This window comes from Lepidochelys kempii, chromosome 11 (genome assembly GCF_965140285.1).
Source record: "Lepidochelys kempii isolate rLepKem1 chromosome 11, rLepKem1.hap1, whole genome shotgun sequence".
NCBI lineage: Eukaryota > Metazoa > Chordata > Testudines > Cheloniidae > Lepidochelys > Lepidochelys kempii.
The window spans coordinates 40,652,120-40,673,180 of record NC_136390.1 but is presented as its reverse complement, the minus strand read 5'-3'; positions in this window follow the sequence as shown (position 1 = coordinate 40,673,180).

The following is a 21,061-nucleotide window of genomic DNA, read 5'->3' as shown; positions in this document are numbered from 1 at the left end:
GCCCTGATAGAAGTTTCCGGAACAGAGCTAGGCCCCACGGCTTGTTTAGCCTGGCTGCGGGTGACCATTCCCACCCTCTTGGCCTGCTTCACGTGATTGGCCAAGTCTTCCCCCAACAGCATGGGGATGGGATAATCATCATAGACTGCAAAAGTCCACATTCCTGACCAGCCCTTGTACTGGACAGGCAACTTGGCTGTAGGCAAATTGAAAGAGTTGGACTTGAAGGGTTGAATCGTCACTTGGATCTCTGGGTTGATTAAATTGGGGTCCACTAAGGAAGCATGGATAGCTGACACTTGTGCTCCGGTGTCCCTCCACGCGGTGACCTTCTTCCCGCCCACACTCACAGTTTCCCTCCGCTCCAAGGGTATCTGGGAGGTATCTGGGCCTGTGGACCTCTGGTGTGATTCCGGTGCAATGAACTGTAATCTGTTGGGGTTCTTGGGGCAGTTGGCCTTTACATGCCCCAGCTCGTTACATTTAAAACATCGTCCAGCTGACGAGTCACCGGGGCGAGGTGGGTTGCTGGAGAACGGGGTGGTGGGACGATAAGGGGTCTGGAGGGTTCTTTGGGAGGTAGGTGGGGCTTTGGGCGGCCCCCGGTAATAGGGTGTGGTCTGGGGTGGTCCCTTCTGGTCTCCGCTCCAACTGCGACCAGTTTTCTTCTTCTCTGCCACCTCCACCCATCTGGCTCCAATCTCTCCTGCCTCGATTACAGTTTTGGGTTTCCCATCTAGGATGTATCTTTCTATTTCCTCAGGAACACCCTCTAAGAATTGTTCCATTTGCATTAGGAAGGGCAAATTTACTGGAGATTCAACACTTGCTCCTGATATCCAGGCATCCCAATGTTTCACAATGTGGTAGGCATGTCGGGTAAATGACATGTCTGGTTTCCACCTTAGGGCTCGGAACCTCCGACGAGACTGCTCGGGTGTTATCCCCATTCTGACTCTCGCCTTGGATTTAAACAGTTCATACTTGTTCATATGTTCTTTAGGCATTTCAGCTGCCACCTCAGCTAAGGGTCCACTGAGCTGCGGCCTCAGCTCTACCATGTATTGGTCAGTAGAGATGTTGTACCCAAGGCAGGCCCTTTCGAAGTTTTCTAAGAAGGCCTCAGTATCATCACCTGCCTTGTAGGTGGGGAACTTTCTGGGATGGGAAGTGGTACCTGGAGAAGGATTGCTAGGGTTTGTTGGTATATTCTGCTGGGCCTTTATCCTCTCCATCTCCTCCACATGCTTCCTTGCCTCCATTTCCCTCTTGTGGGCAGCCTCCTGTACCTCCTTCTCCAGCCGCATGAGTTCTATCTGTCTTTCATGTTCCCTTTGTTTTTCCTCAGCCTGAAATTTGGCTAATTCCAGCTGTAGTCGAGCCGAGGATTTGGCCATTCTAACCTCTCTGTTTTTAACTAACTTTACACCCGAGGTTTAGAAATAAACAAACAAAACTTGGCTGTAAAATTTTGCTGTGCTGGAATAGAATACCTATTCTCTGATAGTGATTGTCAGCCTACAGAAAAAGACAATTCCCTTGTCTCTGCTCTGGGCCCAAATTAAAGCAAAAAACCTCCAACTACTTGGAAACCTGCTTACCCAGCCCAAAGAAAAAAAAATTTCTTTTCAAACCTGTGCTCCTTGTAAAACAAAAAAAAATCAAAATCCTAAAAAAAAAACCCTGCCACTTTTGTCTCCAGGCAAATAGGTAGAGCACACACCCCCTATTTACTTTTAGGAAGAAAAGAAAAAAAAAAACCTCTGGGTTGGAAGACTGTGAATTTCCCTGCAGGAGTTAAGTACCCTGCCTCCAGGCAAAGAAAACCTGCAATTCACAAGATAATCCCCTTTTGTCTCTGCTTGGCCACAAAGCAGAGAGAAACCAAGCTGCTTTCAGTTTCAAAGCTGCTTTCTGGACTTCCTAAAAATTCCTTTTTAAAATCTGTATTTCTAGTTCAAAAAATCTCAACTGGATGTCAAAATGATTTCAGGTTAATCCCACCGCTGCCACCATGTCAAGGTTCCTCCCCCACTCTGAACTCTAGGGTACAGATGTGGGGACCTGCATGAAAAACCTCCTAAGCTTATCTTTACCAGCTTAGGTCAAAACTTCCCCAAGGTACAAAATATTACTCCCGTTATCCTTGGACTGGCCGCTACCACCACCAAACTAATACTGGTTACTGGGGAAGAGCTGTTTGGACACGTCCTTCCCCCCAAAATACTTCCCAAAACCTTGCACCCCACTTCCTGGACAAGGTTTGGTAAAAAGCCTCACCAATTTGCTTAGGTGACTACAGACCCAGACCCTTGGATCTTAAGAACAATGAACAATCCTCCCAACACTTGCACCCCCCCTTTCCTGGGAAATGTTGGATAAAAAGCCTCACCAATTTGCATAGGTGACCACAGACCCAAACCCTTGGATCTGAGAACAATGAAAAAGCATTCAGTGTTTTACAAGAAGACTTTTAATAAAAAATAGGAGTAAATAGAAATAAAGAAATCCCCCCTGTAAAATCAGGATGGTAGATATCTTACAGGGTAATTAGATTCAAAAACATAGAGAAACCCTCTAGGCAAAACCTTAAGTTACAAAAAAGATACACAGACAGAAATAGTTATTCTATTCAGCACAATTCTTTTCTCAGCCATTTAAAGAAATCATAATCTAACACATACCTAGCTAGATTACTTACTAAAAGTTCTAAGACTCCATTCCTGTTCTGTCCCTGGCCAAGACGACTACAGACAGACACAGACCCTTTGTTTCTCTCCCTCCTCCCAGCTTTTGAAAGTATCTTGTCTCCTCATTGGTCATTTTGGTCAGGTGCCAGCGAGGCTACCTTTAGCTTCTTAACCCTTTACAGGTGAGAGGAGCTTTCCCCTGGCCAGGAGGGATTTCAAAGGGGTTTACCCTTCCCTTTATATTTATGACAGGCACCAGGATGGTGGTCGCCCGCCCACCCATTAGCTCTGCCGCTGCTACCAGCTCCAAACAGCAGAGCTTTATACCCACTTTGCACATTATAAAAAAACTATACATGGTGCATGGCAGTGCAGAGTCAGGTCCAATATCTTTAATAATTGCTCTTAAACCAAAAGTGTTATCCATTTAAGCAGACATTTCTTTAACACTTGCCTAGAAATATATCATGACAAATATAAGATTTTTTTTTTCAAATACCACTAACTTATAATAAGGTGAGCAGATTGCTTTGTAGCTGGGTCACCCAGTCTAGCACAATGCATTGTCTTCCATCACATAAGTCAGACAGTTGTTCAATTTACCTCACATACGTCACATATGCTATTCTGATCTTACAGGAAAAGCTGATAGTCCTCTCACAGCAAATATGATTTGCAAAACACGTTTCTAAACTAGCCCTGGCCCATCTTATGGCCTGTAGATTTTTCAGTGAATCTCATTGAAGAATTGTATTACTTTGCGCTTGTAACCATAGTTTTGATTTTAAATTTCCTTTCCATTTTGTATCTCACAGGGAGATGGGAATTACTCATTTCCTCTCACCTTCTTCTGTCAATTGAACATCATGAGAATATTACATAGGTGCTTCTATTTCTGCTTTGTGTGAAGGATCTGATGTGTGAAATGTGACCATTCAAAATTCTGTTGTGCTATTCCTGCTCAAGATAGGCACTTGCAATTGAACATTAGGGAAAAATCAGTGTCAGGTATACGGCATAGGTACTAACATTGAAACAAAAAGAAAATGAATGTCCCACAGGATATGGATTGATGATAGGTTTGCCATGATTGTTTCCCCGCCCCCCCCTCCCCCACCCTTGGGAGATTTCATCTCTCAGGAGGTGACAAACACTTAAGGGACAATGAACCACTATTTATATAAATGTCCATCAAAGAAACTCTTTAAACAATTGCAAATATTGACTGACAGGCAGCAGATTAATTTCACTTTACCATTGTTGGGATAAGATGTAGACAGCTGTTGTGGAGCAGCAGATCTTTTACATCTATATTATGGTACATTACAATATGAGTTCAGAACACAGGTAATTTCTGAGAACAGAAGAAGAAATGCTTAATAGACACTTTGCTTTTCAAATTGAGGCAGGTATGCCCCCTAATAATGGAGGCACTAATAATGTTTTTCCTTTATGCTTGAGATTATCAATGCAAACAATTCCCATTCCCCCACAATGGTTCCCTGGTCTATCTCCATGGCAAGTAGCTACAGTCAGTAAGCACAATGGGTCTGAAAAACAGATCTGTGCTCTGCTGCCATCCTGCAACCACTGAAGTGCAAGCAAACATCAGGGGCTATTAAGCCAAAAGCATGTTCCTGTGTTGCAAGAGCTACTTTAATGTGCTTTTTATTTGTATTAATACTGCAAGTCCTTGAATTCTACTGCATAGCAATTATTATAGCTGTCTTTAATCTAAGTGAACTAAGGAAAGGAAATGTGTAATGTTCAAGTCTGTTCAAACAGAGGAGAACAATGCTAGGAAGGAGAGAATACTTGCTTCTGCTACAAAAAGTCCCCAAGCAAAAGATCCATAGATCCCTGTGCCACCCCAAAATTACTTTAGGATTATCTCAAAATGGAACCTTGTCCTTGTCATACTGTAGTGACTTCAAGTTTATCTGCCTTGCTACTAAGCATCACATAGCTAGCACTTCTATTGCCTACGAACAGTGGATGCTCCACAACTTGGAAAATCTAAAAGTGTTTTTCCATATTCAAATTTAAAAGCCCCTGTGAGGTAGGTAGGACAGCAGTGTTATAAATGAGAAAACTGAAGCAGAGAAGTTTAATAGGCTGATTTTCAGAGGTGCTGAGTGCACACTGCTCCACTGATTTCAACCTGAGCTGAAAGTCAGACCACAAGAGACTTGGTCCAATGCCAGAGGTGGAACTGAAGTCAGAGCCAAGTATAGAACACAGAAGTTTCTGGCCCCTACTTAGCCACATCTATTCTTGAGATATTATTGTTTTATTAATTTTAGAATTGTGCTCCTTATTGGTATCACAGCCATATTCCCATCTGGGAACTAAAGGAAGAGCTTGTATGTGCTGGTATTAAATAGGAGGATGTATCAGCTGGAAACTGATAAAAACATCTTTCTTTTGTATTGCAATTAAGTATATCCCTAGAACTTGATTTTAAATATGTTTATATAAATCCCTGTTCTACTCCCTCCACTATCCCTTCCCCGGCTAAGTGTTTGAAAGAAGAAAGACTGTTGTGAAGCAGGATAATTAGGCGTTTATACTGTATTTGTTAGGAGGACTGGGCACAAAGGCAATACTAATAAGACAAGCTGCCTGAAGCTTTGTTGACCGTGGGAAGTGGCGTTACCAAGGTAATCACTTTTAACTGTTCAGCAAAGCTGCGGGGGGAGCTCAGCACTGGGAGAGATATGCAAGCCAAAGCATATTTCCTGAAAAATATAACATGAGCATTCACAGACAAATTGTAGGATTTCCATGTTTTGTCTTAAATATATATTTCTAGCTTGCTATAAACTGGAAACCTGAGCTTATTGTGAACTTTTAACACCTTTTCCTATCACATCCTGATTCTTGCAGTTGATTTAAAAATCAGCTGAGACTTAAAAGGAAAGCAAATTAAGAATCACAAAGACTCTAAGTTAGGTAAAGAGACAGATTGGGTCTGGCCTAGCCATAAATTCACAAGGGTGAGGAGGTAAGGAGCTGCATTCTCCTCACAGAGGATAAGCACATTTGCAGTCTCTGCACTTTCCTGAAAGATTTCAGAGTAACAGCCGTGTTAGTCTGTATTCACAAAAAGAAAAGGAGTACTTGTGGCACCTTAGAGACTAACCAATTTATTTGAGCATAAGCTTTCTTGAGCTACAGCTCACTTCATCGGATGCATACAGTGGAAAGTACAGAAGATCTTTTTATACACACAAACTATGAAAAAATGGGTGTTTACCACTACAAAAGGTTTTCTCTCCCCCCACTCCACTCTCCCGCTGGTAATAGCTTGTCTAAAGTGATCACTCTCCTTACAATGTGTATGATAATCAAGTTGGGCCATTGCCAGCACAAATCCAGGTCCCCTCCCCCCCGCTCTTTTTTTTTTTCCCCACACACACAAACCCACTCTCCTGTTGGTAATAGCTTATCTAAAGTGATCACTCTCCTTACAATGTGTATGATAATCAAGTTGGGCCATTTCCAGCACAAATCCAGGTTTTCTCCCCACCTATCTATTCAGGGGACACCATCACAGGGCCTAATAACATCAGCCACACTATCAGAGGCTCGTTCACCTGCACATCCACCAATGTGATATATGCCATCATGTGCCAGCAATGCCCCTCTGCCATGTACATTGGTCAAACTAGACAGTCTCTACGTAAAAGAATAAATGGACACAAATCAGATGTCAAGAATTATAACATTCATAAACCAGTCGGAGAACACTTCAATCTCTCTGGTCATGCGATTACAGACATGAAAGTTGCGATATTACAACAGAAAAACTTCCAATCCAGACTCCAGCGAGAGACTGTTGAATTGGAATTCATTTGCAAATTGGATACTATTAACTTAGGCTTGAATAGAGACTGGGAGTGGCTAAGTCATTATACAAGGTAACCAATTTCCCCTTGTTTTTCCCCCCCCTCCCCCAGACTTTTTTGTTAAACCCTGGATTTGTGCTGGAAATGGCCCACCTTGATGATCATACACATTGTAAGGAGAGTGATCACTTTAGATAAGCTATTACCAACAGGAGAGTGGGTTTGTGTGGGGGAGGGGGAAAGAGCGGGGGGGGGGGAACCTGGATTTGTGCTGGCAATGGCCCAACTTGATTATCATACACATTGTAAGGAGAGTGATCACTTTAGATAAGCTATTACCAGCAGGAGAGTGGAGTGGGGGGAGAGAAAACCTTTTGTAGTGGTAAACACCCATTTTTTCATGCTTTGTATAAAAAGATCTTCTGTACTTTCCACCGTACGCATGCAATGAAGTGAGCTGTAGCTCACGAAAGTTCATGCTCAAATAAATTGGTTAGTCTCTAAGGTGCCACAAGTACTCCTTTTCTTTTTTCCTGAAAGAGCTGTTAGTAGCCCCTAGGGTGCCATTGCTACTGTTATTTGCATTATAATAGTGTAAACTACTGTTCAGTGTGTATGCGACCCTCTGTGCCCAATCCACAGAGGATTTGAGTCTGTTAGAGCCCCCAGCTATAGCATTTAGTTCTTGAGGTCAAGTGTAGCAGCTCACACTTTTACCTCTAGAGGTCCCCTCTTAAGTCAGTTGTCATGACTAAAATGGCAGTTGTTACAATAGCACCTAGGATTAAGGCTCATCATGCCAGGCACTGTACAGACAAGTAACAACCCTGCCCCAGAGAGCTTGATGTCAGTTAGGCTGCAACAGATAGACAAAACAGACACGAGGAGTGAGAGTGCAACGGAGAAGGGACAACACAAACAGAAATTAGCAGGAAAACAGAAAGCGGAGGAAGGAAGAGAGAGAGCCTGTAGGAGCTATGACCTTACCTCTTTCACACCAGTCAGCAGCCAGCCCCAGAAAGGAGAGCAGAGCACAACACACACACCCCTTCCCAGGAGCTCATGGGTGTTGTCTCTGAATATTATGGGACAGATTCCCTGGAGTCACAAAGCAGCCTTAGAAGCAGCTTAATTGGACAGTGTAGGATTTCCCTGCTTTGGGGCTCATCCTGCTAATTGCAGCTGGCGTAGTGCACCACCGTTCACTCCCCCAGCTCTCGCCATAGGGGATGTGTCTAGGGGAAAGGCAGCGTGGCCCAGCAGTTCTGAGACTGCACTAACTTTTTGCCAGTATCAGTCCCGTGGCCAGATGGCCCCAGGTTCAGGGAACTATAAAGGATAGCTTAAAAGCCACATTTGGTATCATCGAGCACAGCTTGTCCAGAGCAGACGGTCTGGCCCAGTATCCTACAATACTGATATTGTAGTATTTGTGTGTTTGCTGTAGGTTCATTTTTGGTTTCTTAAAGCTTAACACAGCTGTTTCCTCAGTGTGGATGAGGCCTTGCAGCTAGGCATAGTTACCAAACTCAGGGGTTGTCTTCACTGCTCCACAAGGTGTGTTTTTACCTCAGGGTAATTAACACATGTGAGCTATCCTGAAGTAAAAAATGAACAGTGCAGACCACTCACTGTGAGGTAAAGTAGGAACGGTCAGCCCTACACCCCCAACCACTGTTGACTTTGCCTAGTTTACCTCACCACAAAGTGAAAGTGCCTGGTCTTGTCTTTACCTCAGAATAGAATAAGTTACCAAGAGGTAAAAACCAAGGCCTCCATTTAAACACTATTTAGCTCTTTCCATTTTAGGTGGCCATGCCGTGTTATAAAATGGTCTGGCTAATCAAACAGTGTGTTAAATTCCTTAACAAAAATTGTCTGAAAAAAGAAGTCACCAAAAGGTGCAGTGACAAGGCCTGTCATTATTTTCTGTGTACAGCATCTACAGCTTTTTGCCTTCTACGAGAAGTGCCTGCAGCCTTCTACACTGCTCTCTCGGCACTAAAGATTACTGATAGCTTACTTGGAAGAAAACTAGTGTAACCTACTTCTGCACTCTGACCACACAAGATGACAGACACCTCCCACAGCAGTTTCGCCAACCCCAAACACCCTAACCTCCAGCTCTTAATCAACCTCCTCACCATTAGGAGAAATGCCTGGGAATACCGAGAGCATTTGCAGTATTTCCTGAAGGTCACCAAATCTGGGCTCTGGTGAAATGGGAGAAGCAAATTTTAGAGACAAGGACCCCTCGCTGAAGACAAAGGCTGCCCATCCCCCAATCCTCCCCTTAATTTTCAGCAGGAAGGGGATGCTACCTCAGAACCTCAGCTGCTGCATGGGTACATCTATATGGCAATAAAACACCTGTGCTGACCTATTTCAGCTGACTTGGGATCGTGAGTCTCAGGGTACAGGGCTATAAAACTGCAGTGTAGATGTCTGGGCTTGAGCTGGAGCCCAGGTTTGGGGACTGAGTGGGGGGAGGATCCCCGAGCCTAGGCTCCAGCCTGAGCCCTAAAGTCTATGCCGCAATTTTATAGCTCCATATCTCAAGCCTCACAAGACTGTGTCAGCTGACATGAGCAAGCCATAGGTGTTTTATTGCAGTGTCGACATATCCTAAATATCCGGAGGTAATCCTATATTATCAGCATTTTTTTCACCGCAGTTCTTAACCTATTTTCAGTACATTCTAGGGATTCCTGTCATATCAAATCTTAGAGAGATTTAAAACTATATTTTATGTAGAACTCAATTCCAAAACTGTTTGTAATTTGCTGATATGGGTACGAATACATTTTTTTTCAGCACTCAAGCCCCATGCCTACTGGATTCCAGTGCATTGTATGGAAAGGCAAGTAAGAGTGTAAGCAGTCTTCATTCTTTACTGACGTCCTTGAAGAATGCTAACCCTTTAACCTTAGGACATCAGTTTTCATGGGATTGATTAAATGAAAAGTCTGGTTTGGTCAATGGTAATTATAGCTGCAGACCCCAAGTTAACCTTGGTGGAGTGCATTTTATCTTGTACATTATGTCAATGAAATTCTTGGGTGTCATTCCATTAGGCTGGTCTCAAATTACATTCTCTTGTAAGATAAAATATTGCCAATATATATTGCCCATATTGTAGATTATCCCTTTATACTATGTAATACTTAAATGGGAATTATTTTTCCTGGGTCAAGAAGTGTTGAAAAAATACTAAAGCTTGGTTTGCAAAATACCTTTTAAAATAGGTCTAGGCTTTGTGAATTTCCTGCCCTTTTATATCTCTTTTGTGTGTTGCCAGCTCTTCCTCTGGGTGTTACTGTGTTTGTATTATTACTAAGCTGAGTAAACAGAAAAACAGACTCAGCTGTGCTAAACTTTCTACAGTATGGGATAAACATTGTCTCTACCTATTTTTATGTCATTTTATCTTGTCATCAGTGAATCATCAAGTATGTTAACAAACACTATGATTCAAAAGAAGTTTAATTTGGCCCAGAGGCAGGACTAAGACTTTGGGCCCTGATTTTTATATCTCACATCAGTGATACATCAGAGACTGCTATAACATTTTTCCCAATTTTCACCAGTTTAAGATCAGAATTAGGCCCATGATTTTTAAAAGCATTGCATGTGACAGCCATTGAAGTACTGATTCTGGGCTTGACATCAGAAATATCAGATCCTTCGTATTTAATTAACATAATCCTAAAAAGCCAAAACATGATTTAAATATGTCACTGCAGATCAGACATATTGTTAAGCCCTGCCCATTGGTTAGATATGTTAATGCCTTTATCTTCTATAATGTGGCTTTTTCCCCCCTTGTTCACAGTGGTGAACCAAATGGCAATATAGACTTTGTACAAGATTTTAGGTCAAATGGGAATGAAGGTCCTATTTTGCACCCTTTCAGAAAATGTATTCTGCTAGGAACTATTCTGCTCCAACACACCTTTCCAACTTAGCCCTGAGTCTTGGCTGCGTCAGGGTCAGCTAGTTGCAAAGAGGGCGGGCATCACTTGTCTTCTGAAAAGCCTACGAAAGCTCATTTGCATAGAGAGCACTTCTTAAGTTCAGCCCTGCTCTGCCAGAGGTGTTGCAGTAGTGTGGATCCAGGTGGCTATAACCACCTCCTTGCCAGTTTCCCTGCTCCTGGGAAGGAGGATGAGATGATATTAAAAGTTGCTCAGCTATTGCCCTAAAATATCTTAAAATTAAAGTTAGCAAAGAAATGGTTGGGAGCAAAGCAAACTGCCTCTGACTGCTGTGGTGGAGGCCGGAGCTCTGACAGGCCGGACAAAGGAGCATGACCGAGCACCAGGCCATGCTGCAAAGCCAAACCACCTCTAGAAACTGCAGCAAGGCAGGACAACCTGTGCATCACAGGACTGTGGGAGATGCTGGGCTACAGGAAGTTAAACAAGTGTAACTATCTCACGTATACCAGGCCATTCTATCAGACTGCGTGGACTGATGAGGCCAGCATGATTTGGCCATTTACTTCTAAGCATAGCATGTTTTCCATTATGGCTGTGAATTTAAAATCTAATCCAATTCTTTTGTAAGTGAACAAAGAACAAAAATTAAATGGATCATCATGTATAGTTACCATTTCTCCCTTTATTAATTTATGCTGAAAATTACATGTAGAGCAGGCTGGCTTCAGTTACACCACACACCAAATGTGAAAAATCGGGACGGGGTGGGGGATAATAGGAGCCTATATAAGAAAAAGACCCAAAAATCAGACTGTCCCTATAAAGTCGGGACACCTGGTCACCCTACACACCGGTGAGCTGTGAAATCTAAGTGGCACTAATAGAAACTCAGTTGCTAATGCTTATTTATTTTAAATTACATAATTCAACAATTCACTCTGTGGTAAAACTAATTTGTCCTCTAAGAAGCATATCAGTGCTAACAAGACAAATATTTTAATTAAAAATATATAACAGGTTTACACAAACATCCACAGGTAATTTCTAATCACTGAATAATTTAGCATTACTAGTTGTATGTATGAGATGATAGTATACCAGTGACATGACTTGAGATGACATTTTCAACAGTCCTAAATTTAACACAGTATTCGTTTATTTTTTCATTCTTTTTAATAAGAGGCTGCCATACCTAACCATATGCTTTGTTTTAACAAGGGCTGCAACAGTCTCAAAATTCCAGCTTCTCAGCAATTGATGAGCTCAGTTTCTTGGGGTTTTGAGCCACCCAGCAAAGGAACTGGGGTTTTAAACACTGCCATAGCTCTCATTAGGGAAACAGACTGAAAATAAAGGTCCCAATGCAGCAAACAGCCACGTACACAAATAAGTGTTTGCAGGACAGAGGCCACAGAATGTAATGTTGGGAGTATATGGTGAGAGGAAGGAGGAGAATTATAAATGTGGGACCTGTTAACCTCAAATCAAAAGAATGCAGCTTCTAAAATAATAATAAAAAAAAAATTAAAAGAACGAAAGAGCTTCCAAAAAGCCCGAATGAATGAAAGAAATGAATAGTAATAAAAATAAAATCCCCCCAACAATTGGTGACCAGTCTTGCTAACTTCAGTCACCCCAACAGTCCGCATTAGAAAAATGGACTTCTGGGGAAAGGTAATCCAGCAGCTTTGGCCCTTGGCAGGAAAATATTCAAACAAGTTTTTGCATAATTCTCATTCTGACTCAAAGAAATAAAATATGCACACTGGCAATTGTTAGTATTTTTCATATGGAATAAATAATTCAGAGACAGACATTAACTCTTATTTAAATAGTACCAACATTTTAGAATGTAGGTAAAAAATCCAATAAACTCTATCAGTTATGTAACAATTAGATTATTGAACAGTACAATGTTGTGGCACTATTCTTACAATTCTTACGTGGGGCAGAGGAAAAAGGAACAATTTAGGATTAAATTACAGTCAAAGTACTGTAAGCATAAGATCTAAAATGCTTCCTTTTCATGAGTACAAAAGAAATGGCTTCTCTCAAGAGAAAAAAAAAAGGCAGGTAAGGTAAACAAAAAGTACAAAAAAATATCCCGGACCAAAAAATAAAAGTGTCTACAGTAGTGAAACTGGTGACATAGCCCTGGTCGACACTAGGAGTTGAGGTCGAATTTAGCAGTGTTAAATAGATTTAACCCTGCACCCGTCCACAGGATGAAGCCCTTTTTTTCAACTTAAAGGGCTCTTAAAATTTATTTCTTTACTGCACCCCCGACAAGGGGATTAGCACTGAAATCAGCCTTGCTGGGTCTAACTTGGGGTACTGTGGATGCAATTAGACAGTATTGGCCTCCGAGAGCTATGCCAGAGTGCTCCATTGTGACCGCTCTGGAGAGCGCTCTCAACTCAGATGCACTGGCCAGGTAGACAGGAAAAGGCCTGCAAACTTTTGAATTTCAATTTCCTGTTTGGCCAACGTGGCAAGCTGCAAGTGGCCATGCAGAGCTCATCAGCAGAGGTGACCATGATGGAGTCCCAGAATCGCAAAAGAGCTCCAGCATGGACCAAACGAGAGGTACAGGATCTGATCGCTGTATGGGGAGAGGAATCCGTGCTATCAGAACTCCGTTCCAGTTTTTGAAATGCCAAAACATTTGTCAAAATCTCCTAGGGCATGAAGGACAGAGGCCATAACAGGGACCCGAAGCAGTGCCGGGTGAAACTTAAGGGGCTGAGGCAAGCCAACCAGAAAACCAGAGAGGCAAACAACCGCTCCGGGTCAGAGCCCAAAACACGCTGCTTTTATGATCAGCTGCATTCCATTTTAGGGGGTTCAGCCACCACTACCCCAGCCGTGTTGTTTGACTCCTTCAATGAAGATGGAGGCAACACGGAAGCAGGTTTTGGGGACAAGGAAGATAATGATGATGAGGTTGCAGATAGCTCACAGCAAGCAAGCAGAGAAACTGGTTTTCCTGACAGCCAGGAACTGTTTCTCACCCTGGACCTGGAGCCAGTACCCCCCGAACCCACCCAAGGCTGCCTCCTGGACCTGCCAGGCAGAGAAGGGACCTCTGGTGAGTGTACCTTTTAAAATACTATACATGGTTTAAAAGCAAGCATGTTTAATGATTAATTTGCCCTGGCATTCACAGCTCTCCTGGATGTACTCCCAAAGCCTTTGCAAAAGGTTTCTGGGGAGGGCAGCCTTATTCTATCCACCATGGAGGACACTTTACCACTCCAGCCCAGTAGCACGTACTCGAGAATCATTGTAGAACAAAGCATTGCAGTGTATGTTTGCTGTCGTTCAAACAACATCCGTTCTTTATCTCTCTGTGTTATCCTCAGGAGAGTGATATCATTCATGGTCACCTGGTTGAAATAGGGTGCTTTTCTTAAGGGGACATTCAGAGGTGCCCGTTCCTGCTGGGCTGTTTGCCTGTGGCTGAACAGAAATGTTCCCCGCTGTTAGCCACGGGGAGGGGTGAGGGGCTAGCCACGCAGTGTGGGGAGGCAAAATGCGACCTTGGAACGAAAGCACATGTGTTATGTATGTAATGTTAACAGCAAGGTTTACCGTGAAAGAGTGTACCCATTGTTCTATAAAATGTGTCTTTTTTAAATACCACCGTCCCTTTGTTTCCTCTCCACCAGCTGCATGTGTTTCAAGGATCACAGGATTTTCTCCTTCCCAAAGGCTAGTGAAGATTAGAAGGTGAAAAAAAACTCACTCATGATGAAATGTTCTCTGAGCTCATACTGTCCTCCCACACTGACAGAGCACAGATGAATGCATGGAGGCAGACAATGTCAGAGTGCAGGAAAGCACAAAATGATCGGGAGGAGAGGTGGTGGGCTGAAAAGAGGGGTGAAGCTGAAAGGTGGCGGCAGCGTGATGAGAGGAGGCAGGATTCAATGCTGAGGCTGCTGGAGGATCAAACTAATATGCTCCAGCATATGGTTGAGCTGCAGGAAAGGCAGCTGGAGGACAGACCGCTGCTACAGCCCCAGTGTAACCAACCGCTCCTCCCCAAGTTCCATAGCCTCCTCACCCATATGCCCAAGAATGCGGTGGGGGGGGCCTCTGGCCACCCAGCCACTCCACCCCAGAGGATTGCCCAAGCAACAGAAGGCTGGCATTCAATAAGTTTTAAACTTTTAAATTGCTGTGTGGCCTTGTCCTTCCTCCTCCACCACCCCTCCCAGGCTACCTTGGCAGTTATCCCCTTATTTGTATGATGAATTAATAAAGAATGCATGAATGTGAAGCAACAATGACTTTATTGCCTCTGCAAGTGGTGATCAAAGGGAGGAGGGGAGGGTGGTTAGCTTACAGGGAAGTAGAGTGAACCAAGGGGCAGGGGGTTTCATCAAGGAGAAACAAACAGAACTTTCACACCGTAGCCTGGCCAGTCATGAAACTGGTTTTCAAAGCTTCTCTGATGCGCACCGCACCCTCCTGTGCTCTTCTAACCACCCTGGTGTCTGGCTGTGCGTAACCAGCAGCCAGGCGATTTGCCTCAACCTCCCACCCTGCCATAAGTATCTCCCCCTTACTCTCACATATATTGTGAAGCACACAGCAAGCAGTAATAACAGTGGGACTATTGGTTTCGCTGAGGTCTAAGTGAGTCAGTAAACTGCGCCAGCGCACTTTTAAACGTCCAAATGCACATTCTACCACCATTCTGCACGTGCTCAGCCTGTAGCTGGACAGCTCCTGACTACTATCCAGGCTGCCTGTGTATGGCTTCATGAGCCATGGCATTAAGGGGTAAGCTGGGTCCCCAAGGATAACTATAGGCATTTCAACATCCCCAACGGTTATTTTCTGGTCTGGGAATAAAGTCCCTTCCTGCAGCTTTTGAAACAGACCAGAGTTCCTGAAGATGCGAGCGTCATATACCTTTCCCGGCCATCCCATGTTGATGTTGGTGAAACGTCCCTTGTGATCCACCAGAGCTTGCAGCACTATTGAAAAGTACCCCTTGCGGTTTATGTACTCGGCGGCTTGGTGCTCCGGTGCCAAGATAGGGATATGGGTTCCGTCTATGGCCCCACCACAGTTAGGGAATCCCATTGCAGCAAAGCCATCCACTATGACCTGCACATTTCCCGGGGTCACTACCCTTCATATCAGCAGATCTTTGATTGCATGGGCTACTTGCATCACAGCAGCCCCCACAGTAGATTTGCCCACTCCAAATTGATTCCTGACTGACCAGTAGCTCTCTGGCATTGCAAGCTTCCACGGGGCTATTGCCACTCGCTTCTCAACTGTGAGGGCTGCTCTCATCTTGGTATTCCTGTGCTTCAGGGCAGGGGAAAGCAAGTCACAAAGTTCCATGAAAGTGCCCTTATGCATGCGAAAGTTTTGCAGCCACTGGGAATCGTCCCAGACCTGCAACACTATGCGGTCCCACCAGTCTGTGCTTGTTTCCCGGGCCCAGAATCATGCGGTGGAATGCCGAAACTGCCCCATTAGCACCATGATGCCCACATTTCCAGGACCCATGCTTTGAGAGAAGTCTGTGTCCATGTCCTCATCACTCTCGTCACCGCGCTGACGTTGCCTACTCACCCAGTTTTGCTTTGCCAGGTTCTGGTGCTGCATATACTGCTGGATAATTCGTGTGGTGTTTAATGTGCTCCTAATTGCCAAAGTGATCTGAGCGGGCTCCATGCTTGCCGTGGTATGGTGTCTGCACAGAAAAAGGCGTGGAACAATTGTCTGCTGTTGCTCTGATGGAGGGAGGGGTGACTGACAACATGGCTTACAGGGTTGGCTTACAGGGAATTAAAATCAACAAAGGGGGTGGCTTTACATCAAGGAGAAACAAAAACAATTGCCACACAGAATGGCCACCTCAGGGAATGAACTCAAAACCCTGGGTTTAGCAAGCCAATGCTCAACCCACTAAGCTATCCCTCCCTCTGGTATTTCAGGCAGGACTGAATCTCTATTAAAGGTTTCAAGGTGCCCCGACAGACCTCACCAAAATGATTGCCAACTGTTGATTTTACAGAGGGAAGGAGGGAGGGCGGGGGGGAGCAAATGGATACAAAAAAAATCTGGTCTATTTCTTGTTTTGATCCACTCCATCTATCTTTTATGTCTTTGGCTGGCAGCAGCCGGTGCAGTAGGGCTGCAAGCCATCCACATCTCCTGCCTACTCACCATAAGATGGTACAATAGGACTGCCTGTAGGACTAAAGAAAATGACCTAGTCGAGTCACTCCTAATTTAGTCCCTGCGCCCATGTCTGCCCAGGTGCTCCTGACCGACCTTACCGAGGTGGCCAGGAGCACCTCGGACATGATGACAGTGGTTTTCAGGCCTATTGCACTATCTGCTGCCACAAGGCAATGGGTTGCTGGTACTGTGTAGTTATGCAGTACCGCGTCTGCTAGCACCCAGAAGACATACGGTGACAGTGAGCTGAGCAGGCTCCGTGCTTGCTGTGGTATGGTGTCTGCACAGGTAACTCAGGAAAAAAGGTGCAAAACGATTTCACGGATGGAGGGAGGAAGGTCCTGACGACATGTACCTAGAACCACCCGCGACAATGTTTTTGCCCCATCAGGCATTGGGATCTCAACCCAGAATTCCAATGGGAGGCAGAGTCTGCGGGAACTGTGGGATAGCTACCGACAGTGCAACACTCCGGAAGTCAACGCTAGCCTCGGTACTGTGGAAGCACTCCGCTGAGTTAATGCACTTAATGCACTTAGAGCATTTTGTGTGGGGAGACACACAATCGACTATATAAAAACGATTTATAAAAAACCGACTTCTATAAATTCGACCTCACTTCATAGTGTAGACAAAAGTTTCAGAGCACCAGATGGTACCAAGGACTGAAGAGATTTTCCTAATCCTAATTTGCTTCTTTAGCGACAAGGAGTAGCTATGAATTTTGGGATGTGAGTGGGAGTCAGGAATAAAAGGACTGTCCTCTTCCACTTAAAACTATGATTGGTTGTAGAGCTGCCAATATTCCTGCCACACCACGGATTTCCCTGGCAATAGCAGCTCTGTAAGGAAGCAGAACTCTTAGGGCTTCTGCAACTGGGAAACTGAGTGTAAGACACAAACAGGCAAAAATGAAAGAATCAGGTGAAAGCTAAAGGGGTATGTTTTTGACTTTATGAGCAACGCTTTAATTTGAAACTCTCCTGTTAACTCAAAGAAAGAAAATAGGTGTTAAGATAATGCAGCATTTATAGTCAACATTTTTCAACGGTGTCTGTATTGTTAGCCTCTGATCTCAGCATATTAGAATGGATTGTCACTTCATGTACATCTGGGGTATTAATAGTCACCTAGTATCCGTTTCATAATATTCTCCAGCCAAGCATATATCCAAATATTGGTTTGCCAAGACAGGAAGCTTTACTGTTCCAGGTACTGCAGATAGTACTAATTTGTGATACATGCATTTTGGCAATTTCAATGAACAAGCCCATTTGAAGCATTTTGGACTGTAAAACCCCTAGCCAGATATGGCTAATACACATACCAATCAAGTTACATAGCTAGTCATTTTACCACATATTTCTGAAACTTGTCCCAAAACTTTGTTTTTGTACAAGCAAGCTTTTACAAATTCTAAAATAAATAGATGTTTCCATGATTTTTTCAAAAATTCTAACTGCTGTTTTAAACAATCATTCCCATGCAGTGTTTGTCAACCCAAATGTTGCAGAATACAAACTGAAATTGTTACTTACCATCAATTCTTTACTGCAAAGCAAAAAATTAATGTAATTGATTATTGTCCAAGATGGAAGAAATACAAACAGAAAAAGTAAACTAGATTTTAAATTTTTTCATTTTCAGTAATTAGATGTTACTAATAGCACATAAAAACATTTATTTTGACCAATGATTAAATAGACAGTGTCCCCCAGCAATATAATTTTGAAAAGTCATTCTCAGAGTTGCTTAACTAGTTTTCTGCCATATTTTTCAGGTATAGCTCAATTTATGAAATAAGAGTGATTTGTAAAATAACTCACCTTCCAGGGTAAAAATACCAACAGTGCGAGCATCAGTATTCCAGCAAGAATAGCCACCAAGATGATCCACCAAGGCACTCCTGTATAGAGTGCTACTGTCTTTGCAGGAAAGACAGTAACTTGCACCTAAGGGAGGGAAAAAGTTTTAAGTAAAGGTGATGGTAAGTTTGACAAATTCTTAATTCGAACCCAAAATTCACTTGTACAGCAGTGCCTTGAGTTTTCTGAGCTATTGAGACTAGTCTGAAGAGGACATCACGTCTCCTATTCTTATATGCCTACTTGAAGCACTTCTTACCACCAGCGGTGAGCTGGAGCCGGTTCTCACCGGTTCACGCGAATCAGTTGTTAAATTTTGAAGCAGTTTTAGAACCGGTTGTTAACCCACTTCCCTGCAGGGGGTACTGAGGCTTTGATGGGCTCTGGCTGAGAAGTGTTGTAATTCCTCCTCCAGCCACTGGGGGCGCTGTTCTGTAGGAGCCACGTGGGCCAGCCCCTGTCTCCAGCCACCCCCGTAACCCCTGGCTGCAGCCAGCCCCTGCCTCACCCCCTGCCCTGCCTGCAGCCAGCCCTGCACCCCCTGCCCACAGCCAGCCCCAGTCGCACCCCCTGCCCTGTCTCCAGCCAACCCCTGCTGCACCTCCCTGCCTGAAGCTAGCCAGCCCCATACCCCCTGTCTCCAGCCAACCCCTGCTGCACCCCCCTTGTCCTGCCTGCAGCCAGCCCCACACCCCCTGCCCTGCCCGCAGCCAGCCCCTGCCATACCCCCTGCCCTGTCTCCAGCCAACCCCTGCCGCACGCACCCCCTGCCCTGTCTCCAGCCAGCCCTGCACCCCCCTGCCCTGCCTGTAGCCAGCCCCTACCTCCAGTCAGCCCCTGCCCTGCCTCCAGCCAGCCCCACACCCCCTTGCCTCCAGCCAATCCCGCACCCTCCTGTCTCCAGCCAGCTCCACACCCCCTGCCCTGCCCGCAGCCAGCCCCGCACCCCGTGCCTCCAGCTAGCCCTGTCCCACACCCCTGTCTGCAGCTGGACCCATGTCCACTGGTACCCTGCAGTTCCCAGGGCAGTAACCCTGCACACCTGCTTCAATGAGGGGGGCAGGGAGCAGCTGGGACCCACACATGTGCACAACCTAGGGTGACCAGACAGCAAGTGTGAAAAATGGGGATGGGGGCGTAATAGGCGCCTATATAAGAAAAAGATCCCAAAATCAGGGTCCCTGTAAAATTGGGACATCTGATCACCTTAGCACACCCCCAGGGAGTGGCGGGGACCCACACATGTGAAACAGAGCTCATTTCTAGTTCAGGCCCATCTTTTTAAAAAAGAACTTTAGGTAGGGTTAACATACATCCGTATTTTCCAGGACATGTCCAGCTTTTTGGTTCTTAAATCGCCATCCGGGAGGAATTTTGAAATTTTAAAAATTCCTCCCGGGAAAATACAGATGTATGGTAACCCTACTGGTATAAAAAATACATACTGGGGCACATCCCTTAAATCAGAACTTTTTATAGGGAACCAGTTGTTAAGATTTTGGCAGCTCATCACTGCTTACCACCCAGTTTTCATGAGCAGCATTTGACTGCCTGGGCTCATGGGAATGATGTTGGAGAATCCTTGGAACATACTCAGGGAGATGTAGTATCCCAGTATGTCAGCAATTCCTTTCACACTAACTGAAGATAAAAAGCGTGAAGGGCCCACAGCTCAGAAGTACTGGACTCTTCCCTCGCTGAAGGCTCCATGCCAAAGGACACCCAAGGGAGAATGAGAAAAAAAATCTGTTGGGAAGAATTGGGTTAAACCAGTCATTTACTGGAACCCCTCCAAAACTAGAAAATAATCCTGCCAAACTCTGGGCAAGGACTTTCTTTTTACTCTGTGTTTGAAGATCACATAGCACAATGGGGTTCTGATCCTAACTGGGGTCTCTCTGTGCCAATACAGTACAAAATAACAATCATCTCCTAGATCTTCAGGAATTATTTTTCTTTGGGGAGGCAGGGGAATGAGTATCTAGTGCAGAGGACTGCCTTGGAATCGTCTTACCCCATTGCTCCCCTCCAATCCACACAGTTTATAAATGGATTAGTTTTCACTGGATGGTCCATTCAGAAGCCCAAAGAATTAGAAATACTGCAGCATGGGAAGCAGAGTACTAATATGCGCATTCTCTCCATATTGGGCACCCCTGTGTCTTGTAGCCACCAAACTCTATGGGTTTTGCAGTAGAAAAACTTTTGCTCCAAACAAGTCAGCCACTTGCAGAGCCAGGACCCATGGCTTTGCACAGTTCATGAGGCTGGAAAGGCAGCATGTTGGTGACCAAATCTAGCTACAATGACAAGAGTACATAACCTGCAGTGTTCACTGTCATATCATATAGAACTCCTTTCACTAAGGAAGAGAAAGTTCTACAGAATCAAAGGTGATGTTCGAAGCTTCTGAATTAAAATTTTCACTTTATGCACTATGTATAGTGCTTCTGTTTTTCTGGGATTATTTTTAGCAATTTTTGAGTTTTATGTAGCTGTCAAAAATTAGGGAT